This window comes from Schistocerca nitens, chromosome 1, assembly GCF_023898315.1.
Source record: "Schistocerca nitens isolate TAMUIC-IGC-003100 chromosome 1, iqSchNite1.1, whole genome shotgun sequence".
Lineage (NCBI taxonomy): Eukaryota > Metazoa > Arthropoda > Insecta > Orthoptera > Acrididae > Schistocerca > Schistocerca nitens.
The window spans coordinates 164,044,133-164,063,309 of record NC_064614.1 but is presented as its reverse complement, the minus strand read 5'-3'; positions in this window follow the sequence as shown (position 1 = coordinate 164,063,309).

Genomic DNA, 19,177 nt, shown 5'->3' with positions numbered 1-19,177 from the left:
ACAGATATTGGTAACTTCAACGTAATATCTCCACTTCTACGTAATGATCACATCCTACATGAATATAACTGAATATAACTATTTTCAACAGTTTAAGGAACTTGAGCAAGTTTTTTGATGTGGATACTCGTAAAGACGATATTACAGTACATTGTTATCTTTTCTCTGAACATAATTTTTTTTGAGCTTGAAATATTGTTTCAGTATCACAAAAATTCAAACATGATATTGGTACCAATATTTGTGTGACTCAAGTAGGTTTCAAAATCTATATTTGAGACGCAATTTACGTAATTAACATTTGAATTTTATCCCAGCTCAACAGTTTGACTTCCGAACAAAAACAACAACGTGTGGACTTCTGCAGCCACTTGACTGAAACGCAAAACCCAGACAATTTCTTTTTCCGGAAAATGTCATCAGTAGTGACTGTCTTGCTGTTATCTATACGAACCTACCACAAAACGACAAAGTGCACAGAAATTTACACAAAGGATGAACGCTTTGACGTCAAAACCTACATTTAATCCAATATGGCACGCGAGTCGAACGACATCGCAAAGAAGGACTTTTCTGACAGTTTCGAATGGTTGTATGAACGTTCTGTGCGTTGAAATCAAGTGGGGCGAGGCTATGTAGAACGTCTAAGGCATTAAAACCACCATCTTGAAGTTTATCTATATTTTTCTTAATCCAGTCTCGAAACTATTTCGTCGACAGAGTATGCAAGAGCAACTTGGCTGAATAGTAATGCATAAAGTAGTCTGGGTGATTCTCTTAAAATGATTCAAATGGCTCTGACCACTATGGGACTCAACTTTGGAGGTCATCAGTCCCCTAGAACTTAGAACTACTTAAACCTAACTAACCTAAGGACATCACACACATCCATGCTCGAGGCAGGATACGAACCTGCGACCGTAGCAGCAGCACGGTTCCGGACTGAAGCGCCTACAGCCGCTCGGCCATAACGGCTTTAATAGTGTGCATACTTTTGCACAATATTTCGACGACCCAGTTGGTGCTCCTCAGTTGCTGCGAGCTGTATTGGGTCTGCCTAGACTCAGTGAAGTACGTCGCGCCGCTATGTACTGGATGCTTCTGCGTGCTGCAGTGCAGGATTTTATACACCGGAGGACTCTGAAACATCGTAGGTACGTTCATTAATAGGTGTTGTTGCGGAATATGCTGAAAAAATTTCCTATGATCATGTGAACACACGGCGCTGTAAGCAGTCAGAATTTGGTGTGGATGCAGGAAAAGGGAAGAAACTATCAAACACGTGATAATGGTGGTTCTGGCACCTTTGTTCGCGTATGGTCACAAGTTACAACTTGTGTTCATTATGGTCTCCTGACTCAGCAACATGATACATGCGTAACACGGTGTGGTCGACAGTTGGTCACAGTATATCCGGTATAATCAGAGAGATATGTCGTCACATGCTATCCTTCAGAACAATGGGAGTATGGATACATCCCTGATAGATGCGATATTTTAGACATTCCTACAACGAGAAACCGCATAGATTTAGGACGGGGGATCTGGAGGGCCAAATGTATTGATATTGCCTAGAGATAATGCGGTCATTACCGAAGGTTTCACGGAGCAAATCTTTCAACTGGAAAGCGACATGTGGTGATGCCCCATCTTGCATGAAGATAGTGGTGTGGACACAGATGCTTTCTTGCAAAGCTGGCATCACGTGTTACACAAGGAGGTTTTTATAAAATGAAGATGTCACAGTGCACCTAACAGGCGGGCGAGGAGTCACCTCGAAGAACAACGGACCCAGAATGAAAGAGGCTGTGAAACCACACCAAAAGTCACATAAGCTGAGTGCAGTGGCTGTTTCTGTACAACATGTCGTAGAGCAGGACCCCATATATGATGGTTCTGTGCATTGATGGCACCATCCAGACAAAAAAAATTCCCAGCAACTTGTCATCCATTCCCATGAATGAGAGAAAAAGAAGGGCAAAGTCACAGCGTTGTAGCAAATCTTTTGGATTTATTTGGTGCACATTGTGAATCTTGTAAGGACTCCATCAAAAAATAAGCTGCAAAATATTTTGAACAGTTGAGAAGAAAAGAGACTACTTCCGTGACACAGTTCAAGCACAGGCTGCAGAATTTAAGGCATGTGCTGTGCGATCAACTACAGCAACTCCATCAACAACTGCCTACAGAACAACCTCAGTCACCTGTTTCTTCAGATTTCTTGATCATATTCTTTTGCCCGTTTATTCACATGGGGCCTCTTCTCGGCTGTATTATCGGCGATATCCTCGCAATGCAGCGCTGGTATTGCAACAGTTCACGGACTTGTTTCATACAGAAAACGTCAGCCTTCTTAATCCTTTACACGAACACTCACTTCACAAAAAAAAAATCAACACGCGTCGCTAAGTGACAAACAGTATACTGCCGTCAAAATGGGAAACATTTCGCATTCTGACTGCTTACAGCGCCATATCGGCACCTGATGGCAGAAAGTCGAACTATTATTCCTTCAGCATACTCTACTGGCGATCAAATTAATGAACACAACTAACATGTTTCAGCATCCTGCGATGCATGCAGCCCGCACTACAGCATGCGTAACACCATCAATGTAATTATAACCACCTGGCATAACTGTGTTCGACTTCCAGCGACCGTTACACCCTTCGATATTTATTTTTCAGGGCCCGCATACTCACTCAATGAATCACACATACCCTTAGCATTTTTCAGCTTTCGTGGGAGAGACGACCCGTATTTTGGTACAGACACCAAGTTTTGGACAGTGTAATTAAGGAATTTATCGAAAAAAGGAAGTGATAGAAAAGCTAATAAAAGCAAGTACTGGGTTCTGGCACTCAACTTTTGAACATCTCATGACTGACGGCATGTCTCTGGAAACCGTCTCAGGTAACTGTAATTTTTATTGGTAATGAGTGAGCAGCACTGTCTGGGTCACTCCGCTTTTGTTAATGATGCCTGGTTTCGATCTAGTTAGCAGATACTCTTCAGATCTGGAGCTAGAAGGTGATTAATTTCATTATTACCACTACTGACAGGCTGCACCTTTCAGCACTAGGTTTCAAGATGATCGGTCGTCAGATCGAAACTCTTCATCATTAACATAGAATAGTGATACAAATGGTGTGTTTCACTAATTATTAATTGAGGATCTCACCGGTCATATCATCCACTAGAGCTGGGAAACGCTGAAAGAATCTACGTTTCGTGGAATGTCTGTGCGCGTTCTGAGAAATTAATGAGCATTAATGGAAGTATGAGGGCCATGCGTCGAATTCGGGTATGAACAGTTGTGCTACAACCAAAGTTTATCTTAGAGTTAAGGCAGCGAGTACATACGAGGGCCGTTCAGAAAGTAACCTCCGGTTGATTTAAAAAAAATACACCAAGTTAAATAAAAATATTTTAATATATACATCTTACAACTACAAAAAATGGCTCTGAGCACTATGGGACTCAACTGCTGTGGTCATAAGTCCCCTAGAACTTAGAACTACTTAAACCTAACTAACCTAAGGACAGCACACAACACCCAGCCATCATGAGGCAGAGAAAATCCCTGACCCCGCCGGGAATCGAACCCGGGAACCCGGGCGTGGGAAGCGAGAACGCTACCGCACGACCACGAGATGCGGGCTTACAACTACATCTTTGCACTATTTTTCTACATAGTCTCCATAGCGATTGAGGCACTTATCGTATCTCTTCACAAGCTTTGAAATTCCTTCTGCATAAAAATCACCCGCTTGTGCCTGGAGCCAGCCTGTGACCGCATCTTTGAGCTCTTCGTCGTCATCAAACCGCTGTGACCCGAGCCATTTCTTCAAATGCATGAAGAGGTGATAATCACTTGGCGCCAGGTCTGGGCTGTAAGGTGGATGGTTGATAACGTCCCACTTGAAGGACTCAAGAAGGGCCGTTGTTCTGCGAGCAGAGTGAGGACGGGCGTTATCGTGCAAAAAAACGATACCGGAAGTCAGCATACCACGGCGTTTGTTCTGTATAGCCCGTCGTAACTTTTTTATTGTTTCACAGTACACGTCTTGATTAATGGTCGTACCACGTTCCATGAATTCAACCAACAACACCCCTTTGGCATCCCAAAACACCGTTGCCATCAGTTTTCTGGCAGAAAAATCTTGCGAGGCTTTTCTTGGTTTCGTAGGCGAATTTGAATGTGCCCACATCTTTGATTGTTCTTTTGTCTCAGGGTTCACGTACTTAATCCAGGTTTCGTCACCGGTCACGATTCTGTTTAACAATGGTTCTCCTTCGTCCTCATAATGTGACAGAAAGTCTAATGCAGAGGCCATTCTTTGAGTTTTGTGGTGGTCGGTAAGAATTTTGGGCACCCATCGCGCACAGAACTTACGGTAACCCAATCTTGCTGTCACTATCTCGTACAAGAGAGTCTTAGAAATCTGTGGAAAACCAGTAGACAACTCCGACATTGAGAAACGTCGATTTTCACGAACTTTTGCATCAACTGTCTGAACGAGTTCGTCAGTCACCAATGATGGTCTACCACTCCTCTCTTCATCATGAACGTTTTCTCGTCCACTTTTAAATAAACGTACCCATTCACGGACAACTCCTTCACTCATAACTCTTGGTCCGTACACGGCACAAAGCTCACGATGAATAGCTGCTGCAGAATATCCTTTGGCTGTAAAAAACCTTATGACAGCACGCACTTCACATTTGGCGGGGTTTTCTATTGCAGCACACATTTCAAACTGCCACAAAAACTAAACTAGCGCAGGTACGACGTTCACTCGACCACGGCTTGATGCCGACTGACCTGTTGAGTGCGTGAACGCACAGATGGCGTCGCTACTCCCCCCACAACCCGCACTGTGACCAATCGGAGGTTACTTTCTGAACCGCCCTCGTATAATTCAAAAATCGCAGCATCTAAAGAAGACCACTGAATTGGGACGACCGTCGAAATGTCGTCCGGAAAATGGAGTTGGCCGGACACCCGTAGGCACATCTTTAATCAATCACGCCGAGAAAGCCTATGAGATCACATGAAATGTACACGTCAAAGAATCATGTGGTAGCATTAAGGACTATATTAGACCATTATCTGCCCTAACCTTGTCAGACTAGGCCTGTAAGTATAAAAAGGGTTTTAAAAATGTACAACATATTTCTTCAGGTGGTAGGATTGTTCAAAACTAGAAGTTATCACAGTGATCTGTCCGGAAACCAATAGCCGGTGAGATACGGGCCGATCCGCCCTTTCTTTACTGTCGCCCTGTTACTTGAAAGTAAACACTAGAGGCACTGTTGCATGCTGACACTTCCTTCAGCCCTTCTTCGCAGTGAATCATGCATTCTTTCACGTTCAGCTGGCTCCATTCCGATTGTGTCTTATGCATTGGTCACACGCTCCTGTAACGTTTGCGCGTTGTCGGTGGATTGGGCATACACCAAAACGTTTAAATATCTCCGTAGCCAGAATTCCACCAGACTCAGGTATGGTGTAAGGGAGAATCCACGACCAATCAGTCGCCCATGAAACCCTGCGGTAAGGTACTGTCGTGTTGTCCGAAGAAAATGGGGTGGTGTTGAAACCACGTTCGTCGTCTTTCTGTAAGGGCTAATATTCTACAATAGCACTGTTCATTCATCGAGCAGAAATCGGTGATACACATACACCTGTTTATTTGTTTGGTGAAGTGTACGGCCGTATGAGCCTGTCGCCGACGGTTTTTGTCCAAACATGGATACTGAAGCATCCTGATGCGTCATCTCCAGCACTGGTCGTTGATTTGCCTGTGCCCACATGTGCGTATTGAGCTAATTTACTAACAAGGGGACCCTCCATACTGTAAACCACGGATTTTCATACGCTTCAAATATGTTATAGAGGCACTTACCCTGAGGACCTGGCTATCTGGTTTTTTAGCGACGGGCCTTGGTTTTTGAGAAAATCGATTCTGAATTTCATTGCGCGTTTTGTATAACCATAACATTTCATATATTCCGAGCAAGTCAGCGTAGCGAAGCGGTAAAGATTCGCGGCTACCGCGCTGGAAGTATCGTGTTCGAATCCTGCTCCCGTGTTTTTTTTTATGTTTGCAAGAACCGTCCGTAAAATTTGGTCCTAACGTTAAAAAACGAGTAGACGAATTAACTGGGAAATACAGAAATATAGTAGTCTCCTGCACGAAATCCGGAAGTTCACGAAACTGGTGTACGAAGAATTTTTGCGTTCTGTAATTATTCTGTACGTCGGACAGAAATAATTGTTGTACATTATCGATTCGTGGGGAGGGCAAACCGATTCAACTTTATACGATCATCTATTCACTGATGAAAGGCAAGCGAGCACCTACACCTCAAAAGTGGTCCCACCAAAGTGCGCTCCTTATTGCCAGCCCTGCGATGTTTATTTTTACCGACAGGTGAAAATCTTCACGAAAATTATTCAGAATACTCCCGACTTGACAATAGAGAGATCGCCCTTAGCTAATATTCGATAAAATTACATTCGCTAATCCTACATTAATTCAGCGCAACTAATTTTGAAAGCATGATTAGATACACATGGTTTGCATCGAAATTAGCGGATGAAAGACAAATCTTTTTGAATTCAAAAGAATTGTATTTCCCGGTATCGCTCATGAAGAAACCGTGCGCCTGGAAGACAGTTGCTTTCATAAAATGCGCGTGGTGCTGCGAAAATTTGTGCTTAGGTTCTTTCTATGATAAGTATCACCCACAATATTGTTCTGGCACATCAAACAATGTGGACGATGAAAAATAAGATTTTGTAATATTGTATGACAGAAAAAATTAATAATTGAATATATGTTTATAATTTCGCACACCTTACAATGTTTGTTGATATTCTTTGAAATAAAATGGAAAAATACCGTCGATTTAAAAAAACTAAAGTACACGAGCAGGATTCGAACACGGTACGTCCAGCGCGGTAGCCGTGACCCTCTACCGCTGCGCTAAGCTAAAATAAAATGTCGTGTGACTAGCGCCTCCGGTCGAGTACACCGTTCTCCGGATGCAAGTCTTTCGATTTGACGCCAGAATTGTTCGGAATGTATGTAATGTTACGGGTATACAAAGCACGAAATGAACTTCAAAATCGATTTTCTGAAAAACCGAGGCCCGTCGCTAAAAATCGGATAGCCAGGTACTCAGGGTAAGTGCCTCTACAACATATTTGAAGCGCATCAAAATCCTTGATTTACAGTATGGAGGGTCCCCTTGTAAGCCAACTCTTGTGAATCCTTCCTCGACCGTAAGTAAAATGCAGGCTGTGAACTGTGGACCTTCAGCAATATATTGTAGAAGCTGTTGGCAGAATTGTAATCGGGCATGATGGTCGTCACGTCGAAGAGCTAGCACGCTTCACATACCATAGAGACAAAGCCCCTTCTCGTGCAGAACGGACCGTAAAGGAGTATGGGTGGTACCTACAATAACTCCAATTCTTCGCTCGCCTGCTTCAGGATCATCTTTTACTTCTCACAAACTGAGGTCGTCCATTTACAGCGTACGAACTAAGCGAGGCCTACAGCGGTCCATTGTCCGTGCTACGAATAGTCTAGTGTCTACAAACCGCTGGAATAACCTATTGAACATTCTCTCAGATGGAATGGAGTGTTGTAGATGAAGTGTGGCATAATATTAGGGGCCTGGCTAATACTGTCATCGGCTAACTCATAACAGAATACCATGTCTGTTATCTGCCTCGTGGAATAGCATGTCTCCATTGCACTGTTTGCAGTATGTCATTAACCTTCTTCTTCTGACTTAATGCACGGGGAGCATAACCTCCACTGACTGATGTAGCAGACTGTTGCACTGCTATGACACCGCCAGTGTCCTACAAATCACAGCCATTCAGACACACGACATGAACTGCAACTGTTCAAATGGTTCAAATGGCTCTGAGCACTATGGGACTCAACTGCTGAGGTCATAAGTCCCCTAGAACTTAGAACTACTTAAACCTAACTAACCTAAGGACAACACACACATCCATGCCCGAGGCAGTATTCGAACCTGCGACCGTAGCGGTCGCGCGGTTCCAGACTGTAGCGCCAGAACCGCTCGGCCACCAGCGGCCGGCAGGTCTGCAACTGTAAGACGATCGACACGTCCAAATACTACACATTATCCTTCACAAGTAAAATGGCCTGTAACAGGTATTGATACCTGAATATGTATTAGGGGGACCAGAGAGTAATTCGTTTTTATACATTAAATTCTCAGAAGTAAATTGTTAAGACGTTTTTATTATTAAATTTGGAAATTTGTGTTAAGTTCCTATGGGACCAAACTGCTGAGTCATCGGTACCTAGGCTTACACACTACTTAATCTAACTTTAACTAACTTACGCTAATGACAACGCACACACTCATCCCCGCGGGAGGAATCGAAACTCCGACGAGGGCAGCCGCGCCAACCGTGGTATGACGGCTTAGTCAATGACGTAATAACCCTCGTTATCAAAAACAATTTGTTCTCTTAATGTGAAACTTTTCAATACCGGATGAATAAGAATCAATTGGCTTTTGAGAAAAATGGCGTTTTCAACATAATACAAAATTTCACGTCTTTTTGCCATTTAGAAAATGTAGTGATCGGAATGAATGGATGTCCGACGGCGAAATATCGAGAAAGTAAGGTGGGTGAAGCGACTCTCCCAACCCAATTCATTAAATTTTTCAGTGCGGTCTTGCATTATCGCGTTGCAGAATAACTGCCTTTGCTGTTGACAAAATTGTTCAAATGGCTCTGAGCACTATGGGACTTAACAGTGGAGGTCATCAGTCCCCTAGAACTTAGAACTACTTAAACCTAACTAACCTAAGGACATCACACACATCCATGCCTAAGGCAGGCTTAGAACCTGCGACCGTAGCGGTCGCGCGGTTCCAGACTGTAGCGCCTAGAACCGCTCGGTCACTCCGGCCAGCTGCTGTTGACGATTGCTGGTCACTTTTCCAGATTGATATACTCCGTCCAGTTGTTCAGAGTAAAAGTCTACTGCATTCACAGGTTCCAGGTTTCAGCAGTTCAAATGAACGACCTCCACGAAACACACAACAGTGCTGTTTTGGGGTGTAAACATGGCTTAGCTGTACTTCGTGGTTCTACATTCGGACAGGATCACTGCCGTTTGCATTTTGGATTATCGTACAAGACCAATTTTTCATCGCCAGTGTTCAAGCGATCAAAAAACGCTTCTGTATCGTGCTTCTGTCGAAGCAATAAGTTGCATGTGGTGGATCGGTTAGCTTTATATGTCTATATCAATCTGCCGTTAATGTTCTTGGTTAGTTGGTTAGTAGTATTTCACAGTTCCTCGATTATCTGACACAGATTTGCTTCCACATCAACGCTTAACATGCCGTTGTCTAAAGTTGTTGGTTGTCCAGGTCGATACGACGTGGAACTATCATACTTACCGGATATGAACTTAGGAAACCACCTTTGTCATTTACGAACGGCAAATGCCCTTGAATAATCATTGCAAATGTTTTTGGTAGCAACTGTTGCGTTGTAACTTTTGTGAAACTCAAAAAGCTTACGATGCCAGGTATCTACCACTTCTGGCATTTTTCTGGCCATTTCTCCATCAACTGCAAATAAATTTTAACATTTAATTATTTACGAGTAAACAGGTCATAATTACAGGAACTTTTCTTCTAGTTTGTACCAATACTTTCTCCTGCAGAACTGTGTGACACTGTTTAAAAAAAAAAATCACCCTGTGTAAGAGGCCTTTGTAGGTGATATATACACTTGAAAAAGAAAGACATAAAAACACACCACGAAGGAATTATCCGAAGTGGACAGAACTCACTAGGAGTGATGTACATGTACACACAAACAAATGACTACAATTTCAGAAAAATTGGATGATTTATTCAAGAGAAAAAGCTTGAGAAATAGAGCAAGTCAATAATGTGTTGGCCTACCTCTGGCCCTTATGCATGCATTCTCCTTGGCACTGATTGAGAGAGTTGTTGGATGTCCTCCTGAGAAATATCGTGCCAAACTCTATCCAGATGTGTTTTTTTTTTCCAGGCAACTGTCAGCAGTGGATATAAGTTTCAGGAAATTCATGACACATGGCTATATAAAAACAAATTATTAAATTGTACCGGTTTCGTTCACTGACCTTCATCTGGCACACGAATCAACGTTAGAAAACAGAAATGACAGCAAAACCTCATTTGAAAAACGTCATAAAGACATAAAATACAAAAACGTAACTTACGAGGGCCGGCCGGTGAGCCCGAGCCGTTCTAGGGGATTCAATCTGGAACCGCGCGACCACTACGGTCGCAGGTTCGAATCCAGCCTCGGGCATGGACGTGTGTGATGTCCTTAGGTTAGTTAGGTTTAAGTAGTTCTAATTTCCTTCTAGGCGGCAGCAGGTCATCAATGGTGTCTGTTATATCCACATAAAGATAACCTAAGAAGACGTGTCTGGGGGCGACTAAGGCAGCAGAGGGATACCAACGTGACTGTCGCGCGTCATATGGCCCGACAAGCAGAATTGATGGTCCGGTGTGCCATTTCATTTCATAGCAGGACCCCTTCGGTTGTCATCCGCGGTACAGTCACAGCACAGCGGTTAAGTCGTCGATTCTCTGTGCCCTGTTTTGTCGCATTTCATGGCAGGTTATCGTAAGCTTACATTTCAGCAAGATAACCCCAGCCCGTACACGGTGCCAGTTTCTACTGCTTGTCTTCGCGCTTGCCAAACCCTACCTTGGCCAGCAAGTTCGCCGTATCTCTTCTTAATTGAGTACGTTAAGAGCATTATGGACAGGGCCCCGTGACCAGCTCGGGATTTTGACTACCTAACGCCTCATTTGGACATAACTTGGCACGACATCCCTCAGGAGGACATCCATCAAGTCTATCAATGCCAAGCCGAATAACAGCTTGCTTAAGGGCCAGAGATGAACCAACAAATTTCTACACTACTGGCCATTAAAATTGCTACACCAAGAAGAAATGCAGATGACAAACGGGTATTCATTGGACAAATATATTATACTAGAACTAACATGTGATTACATTTTCACGCAATTTGGGTTCAGAGATCCTGAGAAATCAGTACCCAGAACAACCACCTCTGGCCGTAATAATAACCTTGATACGCCTGGGCATTGAGTCAAACAGAGCTTGGATGGCGTGTACAGGTACAACTGCCCATGCAGCTTCAACACGATGCCACAGTTCATCAAGAGTAGTGACTGGCGTATTGTGACGAGCCAGTTGCTCGGCCACCATTGACCAGACGTTTTCAATTTGTGAGAGATCTGGAGAATGTGCTGGTCAGGGCAGCAGTCGAACATTTTCTGTATCCAGAAATGCCCGTATAGGACCTGCCACATGCGTTCGTGCATTATCCTGCTGAACTGTAGAGTTTCGCAGGGATCGAATGAAGGGTGGAGCCACGGGTCGTAACACATCTGGAATGTAACGTCCACTGTTCAAAGAGCCGTCAATGCGAACAAGAGGTGACCGACACGTGTAACCAATGGCACCCCCTACGATCACGCCGGATGATACGCCAGTACGGTGATGACGAATAAACGCTTCCAATGTGCGTTCACCACGATGTCGCCAAACACGTATGCGACCATCATGATGCTGTAAACAGAACCTGGATTCATCCTAAAAAATGACTTTTGCCATTCGTGCATCCAGGTTCGTCGTTGAGTACACAATCGCAGGCGCTACTGTCTGTGATGAAGCGTCAACGGTAACGGCAGCCATGGTCTCCGAGCTGATAGTACTGGAAACGTCGACGAACTGTTCGTGCAGATGGTTGTTGTCTTGCAAACGTCCCAACCTGTAGACTCAGGGATCGAGACGTGGCTGCACGATCTGTTACAGCCATGCGGATAAGATGCCTGTCATCTCGACTGCTAGTGGTACGAGGCCGTTGGGATCCAGCACGGCATTCCGTATTACCCTCCTGAACCCATCGATTCCATGTTGTCTTAACAGTCATTGGATCTCGACCAACGCGAGCAGAAATGTCACGATACGATAAACCGCAATCGCGATAGTCTACAATCCGACCTTTATCAAAGTCGGAAACGTGATGGAACGCATTTCTTCTCCTTAGACGAGGCATCACAACAAATTTCAGCAGGCAACGCCGGTCAACTGCTGCTTGTGTATGAGAAATCGGTTGGAAACTTTCCTCATGTCAGCACGTTGTAGGTGTCGTCACCGGCGCCAACCTTGTGTGAATGCTCTGAAAAGCTAATCATTTGCATATCACAGCATCTTCTTCCTGTCGGTTAAATTTCGCGTCTGTAGCACGTCATCTTCGTGGTGTAGCAATTTTAATGGCCAGTGGTGTAAGTCGCTCAATTCGTGAAGCTCTTTCTCTTGCATAAATCATCCAATTTTTCTGGAACTGTAATCATGTGTTTTTTTCTGTGCACGTGTCCCATTAGGATAATTCCTAATTCCTTCGTGGTACGTCGTTTATTTTTTTAAAATTTCCTCAGAGTGTTGTGTAATTTTTGCAATATTATTTTAAAAATGACCCCCAAATGGATAAACATTCTTCTTCTTCTTCTTCTTCTTCTTCTGCTGCTATTACTAAAACTGCTGCTACAGTAACCTGTTGTGTATGTCTCTTTCCATGGGTGCGGACCTCATGTCCCATCGGCCTGCGTCCAAGTACCGCAGACAGCCAGAGGTCAACAGTCCCGGTGAGGTAGCGGCTGCTTCCCTTGTTGGTGCATTCCCTGGGAACGTGGGAAGCCAGACGAGTCGAGACGGGACGGGACGGGACCAGACAAGACAGTAGGTCAGCCAGCAGCATTAGCCGCTGCATGCGCTGCACCGTGAGTCAGTCCCCGGACGGCTGTCTCTAGGGAAACCCGCTCTGAGAACCTGAACCTGAAGCTGGGCCGCAGCCCGCCCGTCGCAAGGCCGCCGCTAATGAGGGAAGGGCGCCGCCGAGCCGGGACTGACGGCCTCGTTATACTGGTCGCTGATCCACTGTGTAAGGTCTCCACACTGATGAGGATCCCGGGTTCGGTTCTCAGAGGGTCATAGTTTGTTGGGGCGCAGCCCCGAATCCTCCTTTGGTCAGAAAAATGGTACCGAATCTTCCCAAGCCCGTAAGGGTCTGAAAAAAGATGGGACCGAATCCTCCCGTTTGAAGCAGGTAGTAGTTCTAAACGTTATGAATACTCCAAGCAATGTAACCGCTCAATGTCAATCAATACGATCACGACGACACCCCTCGATCGACGTTAACACTCGTGGTGTCACTCGCCTTCATACATAGCAGCCGACGTTTGAAAATTCGTGACGCTAACTCAATGGTCGTCAATTGATTTAAATGTATTTCCCGGTTGACTCTTAATTCAATTACTGCCACGGGAGTGAGGAGAAAGAACACATCCTGGTGGTACCAGCATTGTGTGTATTTAGATGTTCGATTAATCTGAATGGTTTGCAATGTTCCAGCGATTCTATTCGAACTCTATGCTGATGTACCGACAAGGACCATTTTCGCAGATAAACATGCAAGTACGTAATGGATGTTCAGTCTCTCAATGTAGTTCGTCGCGCTCACACATTATACATCCGCTGTAAGAACAATTTCATGCATTTAAATTTTTTGGTGTCCCACAATATTGGTTGGCTAAATATTATGACGATACGCTGCATACAACTTCCACAGATATTGTTTATCATGTAGTCAAGACTACGTAATGAAGCCAAAATCGTGGATAAAATTGTAATGTAGTTTGTTTATTAACACTTCTCTTTTCACTAATTAAATATGAAACATGAATCGGGATTGGATGTGATGACCCTATCCTTCTTTTTTAGTATTTTAGGTCCCCGTTAATTAATATATGGTAATTAATAAGCGAACTATTTTTTATGCTGGCGCGTTGTTTGTATCAGTTACCCCGCAACCGTCCAAGGATACGATTCTATTAATGTTCCGCGCACACGCGTTTCACCATTTTATAAAATGCAGAATCACGTAAACTATAGCTTTCCGTTGCGCACAACTTTCGTGGGTTCCACAACCATAATAGTTTCCCAAGAGTATTTTTCCCAACTAACACAAAGTTCGAATTATGTTGTCGGATTCATTTTCACTTCACCCGGCAATAAACATCTCTGATCACTTCGTCACACGTAATGTATTTTAAACGTGTTAGAAGAGTCTTTAAATAATCTCCTTAACGAATTTCGCAGTCGCGTGCCACTTTTTCATCGACTACCCCGATCACGATAACTGAAGCTAGAGAGCTCAATAATGTGTTACATGTTCTTTTATATGTATTAAAAAACAAACGCGCCCCTATATCTTTCTGTCCCGCTTGGTCTTTGCTACTTTGCTTTTTATTACTTTTCGTTATATTGCTTCTTAGTAATACTGTGAAGTTATTAAAGTTCGTATTACTTTCCCCTTTTTAATTCTTCCCCGATTTTAATTAATATGATGCTAATTGACACGCCTGCCCGCAAAGTACCGTTATCGCAGGCAAAGGAAAGCAAATGAAGTTACAGTAGAAGAAGTAAAAATTTTTCGCGTGTATTGTAAGTACATACTGAGATCTGGAGAGCAGTCTTCCTAAGTAAGATTGATTTCAGGTGTGCCGCAGGGGAGTGTAATACCATTGCTATTCACAATATACTTAAATGACCTTGTGGATAACATCGGAAGTTCACTGAGGCTTTTTGCGGATGCTGCTGTGGTATATCGAGAGGTTGTAACAATGGAAAATTGTACTGAAATGCAGGAGGATGTGCAACGAATTGACGCATGGTGCAGGGAATGGCAATTGAATCTCAATGTAGACAAGTGTAGTGTGCTGAGAATACATAGAAAGAAAGATCCTTTATCATTTAGCTAAAATATAGCAGGTCAGCAACTGGACGCAGTTAATTCCATAAATTATCTGGGAGTAGGCATTAGGAGTGATTTAAAATGGAACGAATATATAAAGTTGATCGTCGGTAAATCAGATGCCAGACTGAGATTCATTGGAAGAATCCTAAGGAAATGCAATCTGAAAACAAAGGAAGTAGGTTACAGTACACTTGTTCGTCCATTGCTTGAATACTGCTCACCATTGTGGGATCCGTGCCAGATATGGTTGATAGAAGAGATAGAGAAGATCCAACGGAGAGCGGCGCGCTTCGTTACAGGATCATTTAGTAATCGCGAAAGCGTTACGGAGATGATAGATAAACTCCAGTGGAAGACTTTGGAGGAGAGACGCTCAGTAGCTCGGTACGGGCTTTTGTTGAAGTTTCGAGAACATACCTTCACCGAAGAGTTAAGCAGTATATTGATCCCTCCTACGTATATCTTGTGAAGAGACCATGAGGATAAAATCAGAGAGTTTAGAGACCACACAGAGACATACCGACAATCTTTCTTTCCACGAAGAATAGGAGACTGGAATAGAAGGGAGAACCGATAGAGGTACTGAAAGTACCCTCCGCCACACACAGTCAGTTGGCTTGCGGAGTATGGATGTAGTTGTAGATCTGGAAATTTTACCAGTTTCGAAATTTTTCACTTGCTGTTCCATAAATTTCAAGGGTGGGCAATTTCTTTCCTTTTTCTTCGTTTTCCACGAATTTATTGCAATTTCAGAATCGAGCTGAACTTGTTTCAGCACTTCAAGAAATCGGTAAATGTCAGGACTGGAGGAGTAGAACTGACTATTACATTTGCAATGGAAACTTCCGCAAGCATCAGTTGTTCGCTGTCTGTTACAACTTAGTTCCGCCCACATGGATAGAGGAAAGAGAGCATTCTCTTCTATGTACGTTTCTACTAAATAGTCACAAAAGGCTTGCAATTTTTCCGATGCAGGTATCTCTGCCATGTAATCGTCAACAAAACAGTCGCCAACCATATCAGGAGACTAGCTTTGTAAATAGATTTACGAAAATTGTTGACATCTGTAGTCGTTATATCTTGCGTATCTTCTCCTTTTAACTTCTGGTAAATGATTTTTGACGATCTCTCACAAATATCTTCTATGGCTTTTCTCTTTAAGTCAGAAATGATTTCTTGCCTCTGAATTTTGTTACGAGGCATTTCTTCATGATTGTGCTCTTCTCGACACTCCACGACATCCAGAACCTAAATAGAAATAGTTTTAATAAAACTTCTGCATCCATTAATGTTGCACGTCCATGGCGCTGGACCACCTTTCAGCAGTTTTTGAAAACCGAAGGTGTTACCTTTCAAAACCAACATTTTCCTTCCCTTCCTACTTACTGAAACTGTAAGCTCGTCTGAGGACATTTTCACTCTACAACTATCTGCCGCGAACTGCGAAGTGGCCGCAGGCAGCTGTGGTCATTAGCGCACACAATGCTCTGTCGCAATGTGTCAGTTTGGGAGGATCCGGTCCTGTTACCTGCTTCCCTTACCTACCTGGTTTCGGGAGGATTCGTTTGTTGCTGCCCACCCTTCTCCCATTCCGATGAGTAAAGCTGGCTATCAGCCTCACAGCGACAGGTTTGCAGGAATTTTATAATGTAGGTCACGGCAAGCGTCTTTGACAATTAATCAGAACGTCTTGGGTTCTGAGTCCGAAAAGTGCCACTGCTAAAAAATCGAGCAAAAATCGACAGCATTGGCGCCGAAGATTTTCGCTGTAAGAAGTCACTCTCATTCTGCCACCGGCGTTGTTAAAGAGAGTGGAGGAGCGGACAGATATCAGGCCACTCTCTTGCCCTTGGGGTGGGAAACTAACCCTAAAAGGCAGAAGGATCAGCAATGAACAGCAGCATGTGGATCCAGAAGGCAATGGAAGACAATGCATTACAGGCACATAATGTGTATACATCGAATATGCCAAGTTAGTTTGTGTGGCCATCCTGGGCAGCAGGCATATTGTTGTTGTTGTGGTCTTCAGTCCTGAGACTGGATTGATGCAGCTCTCCATGCTAATGTATCCTGTGCAAGCTCCTTCATCTCCCAGTACCTACTGCAACCTACATCCTTCTGAATCTGCTTAGTGTATTCATCTCTTGGTCTCCCTCTACCATTTTTACCCTCCACACTGCCCTCCAATGCTAAATTCGTGATCCCTTGATGCCTCAGGACATGTCCTACCAACCGTTCCCTTCTTCTAGTCAAGTTGTGCCACAAACGTCTCTTCTCCCCAATCCTATTCAATACCTCCTCATTAGTTACGTGATCTACCCACCTAATCTTCAACATTCTTCTGTAGCACCACATTTCAAAAGCTTCTATTCTCTTCTTGTCCAAACTATTTATTGTCCATGTTACACTTCCATACATGGCTACACTCCATACAAATACTTTCAGAAACGACTTCCTGACACTTACATCTATACTCGATGTTAACAAATTTCTCTTCTTCAGAAACACTTTCCTTGCCATTGCCAGCCTACATTTTATATCCTCTCTACTTCGACCATCATCAGTTATTTTGCTCCCCAAATAGCAAAACTCCTTTACTACTTTAACTGTCTCATTTCTTAATCTAATTCCCCCAGCATCACTCGACTTAATTCGACTACATTCCATTAGCCTCGTTTTGCTTTTGTTGATGTTCATCTTATATCCTCATTTCAAGACACTGTCCATTCCGTACAACTGCTCTTCCAAGTCCTTTGCTGTCTCTGACAGAATTACAATGTCAGCAAACATATAAATACTTCCAGAATGAGATTTTCACTCTGCAGCGGAGTGTGCGCTGATATGAAACTTCCTGGCAGACACACAGTTTTAATCTGCCAGGAAGTTTCATATCAGCGCACACTCCGCTGCAGAGTGAAAATCTCATTCTGGAAGCATCCCCCAGGCTGCGGCTAGGCCATGTCTCCGCTATATCCTTTCTTTCAGGAGTGCTATTTCTGCAAGGTTCGCGGGAGAGCTTCTGTAAAGTTTGGAAGGTAGGAGACGAGATACTGGCAGAAGTAAAGCTGTGAGGCCGGGCGTGAGTCGTGCTTCGGTAGCTCAGATGGTAGAGCACTTGCCCGCGAAAGGCAAAGGTCCCGAGTTCGAGTCTCGGTCGGGCACACAGTTTTAATCTGCCAGGAAGTTTCATATAAATACTTGTTTTTCAAATCAAACTGCCTTTACCTGGTGCAGGTTACTTTATTATCCCGTAGGCGTTTCGCCTTCTTCTGTTCTAAGGCATCATCAGTGGGATCTATAACGATACAGTTTTTTGTTTAGTTCTAGATTATCGAACAGTTGACTTCGCAATTTTTTGTAAAAAGAAGTAATTACTTACGATTTGCTGATCTGCGTTTCCTCACATCTGGTCTGGAGGTCGCACTACTACTTTTATCACTGCCGCATAATCACATCTTTGTGTTCTCGCCATCCACACACTGTTCTCCATGTTTCTCACTCTTTTTGTTGTGGACTGTTGTTGTCTTGTCACTTGATACAACTATTTCGTCGTTCACTTCTTTTCACAGCGTAAATATTGCGACTCCATTACGTGTTTCATTTTCTTTGGTATGTTTACCTGTTTGTTGACAACCTAATGAAGTATATGTTCGTTACTAACTTCTATTCATGGTGTTTACACAGTGTGTGTGTGTATGAGTGAGAGAGAGAGAGAGAGAGAGAGAGAGAGAGGGGAATAGAGGCGACGTAATAATAGAACCCAACATATTTACATTCACTCATCCATGACCCCTCCACAGAATATTGAAAAGTCAAAACAGCTGTCACCAAAGTTTTCACCCACTCGCTAACAGCTAGTACATTGCCCCCCCCCCCCCAAAAAAAAAAAACGTCGCCTCTATTCCCCTCTCTCTCTCTCTCTCTCTCTCACACTCACTCACACACACACACACACACACACACACACACACACACACACCTTGCTGTTTCAAGCGGCACCGAGCTCGAGGATGATGACCAAGACGACTCGCTTTTGCACTTTTACAGAGGAAGAGTGTAGGCACATTTGAACCAAAATTCAAACTTTGCAACGCAATGGGAGACTGTTAAAAAATGACCTTTGTGTTGTGCATTTAAAGTAAAATAAACGATGTTCCAGTACTTCAGTGGAAGGATCGCTGCGTATCACCAACCGAGGATGACGTCCCAAGGCGGTAGGCTTTTGCACTTTTACAGAGGGATACTATAGGCAGCTT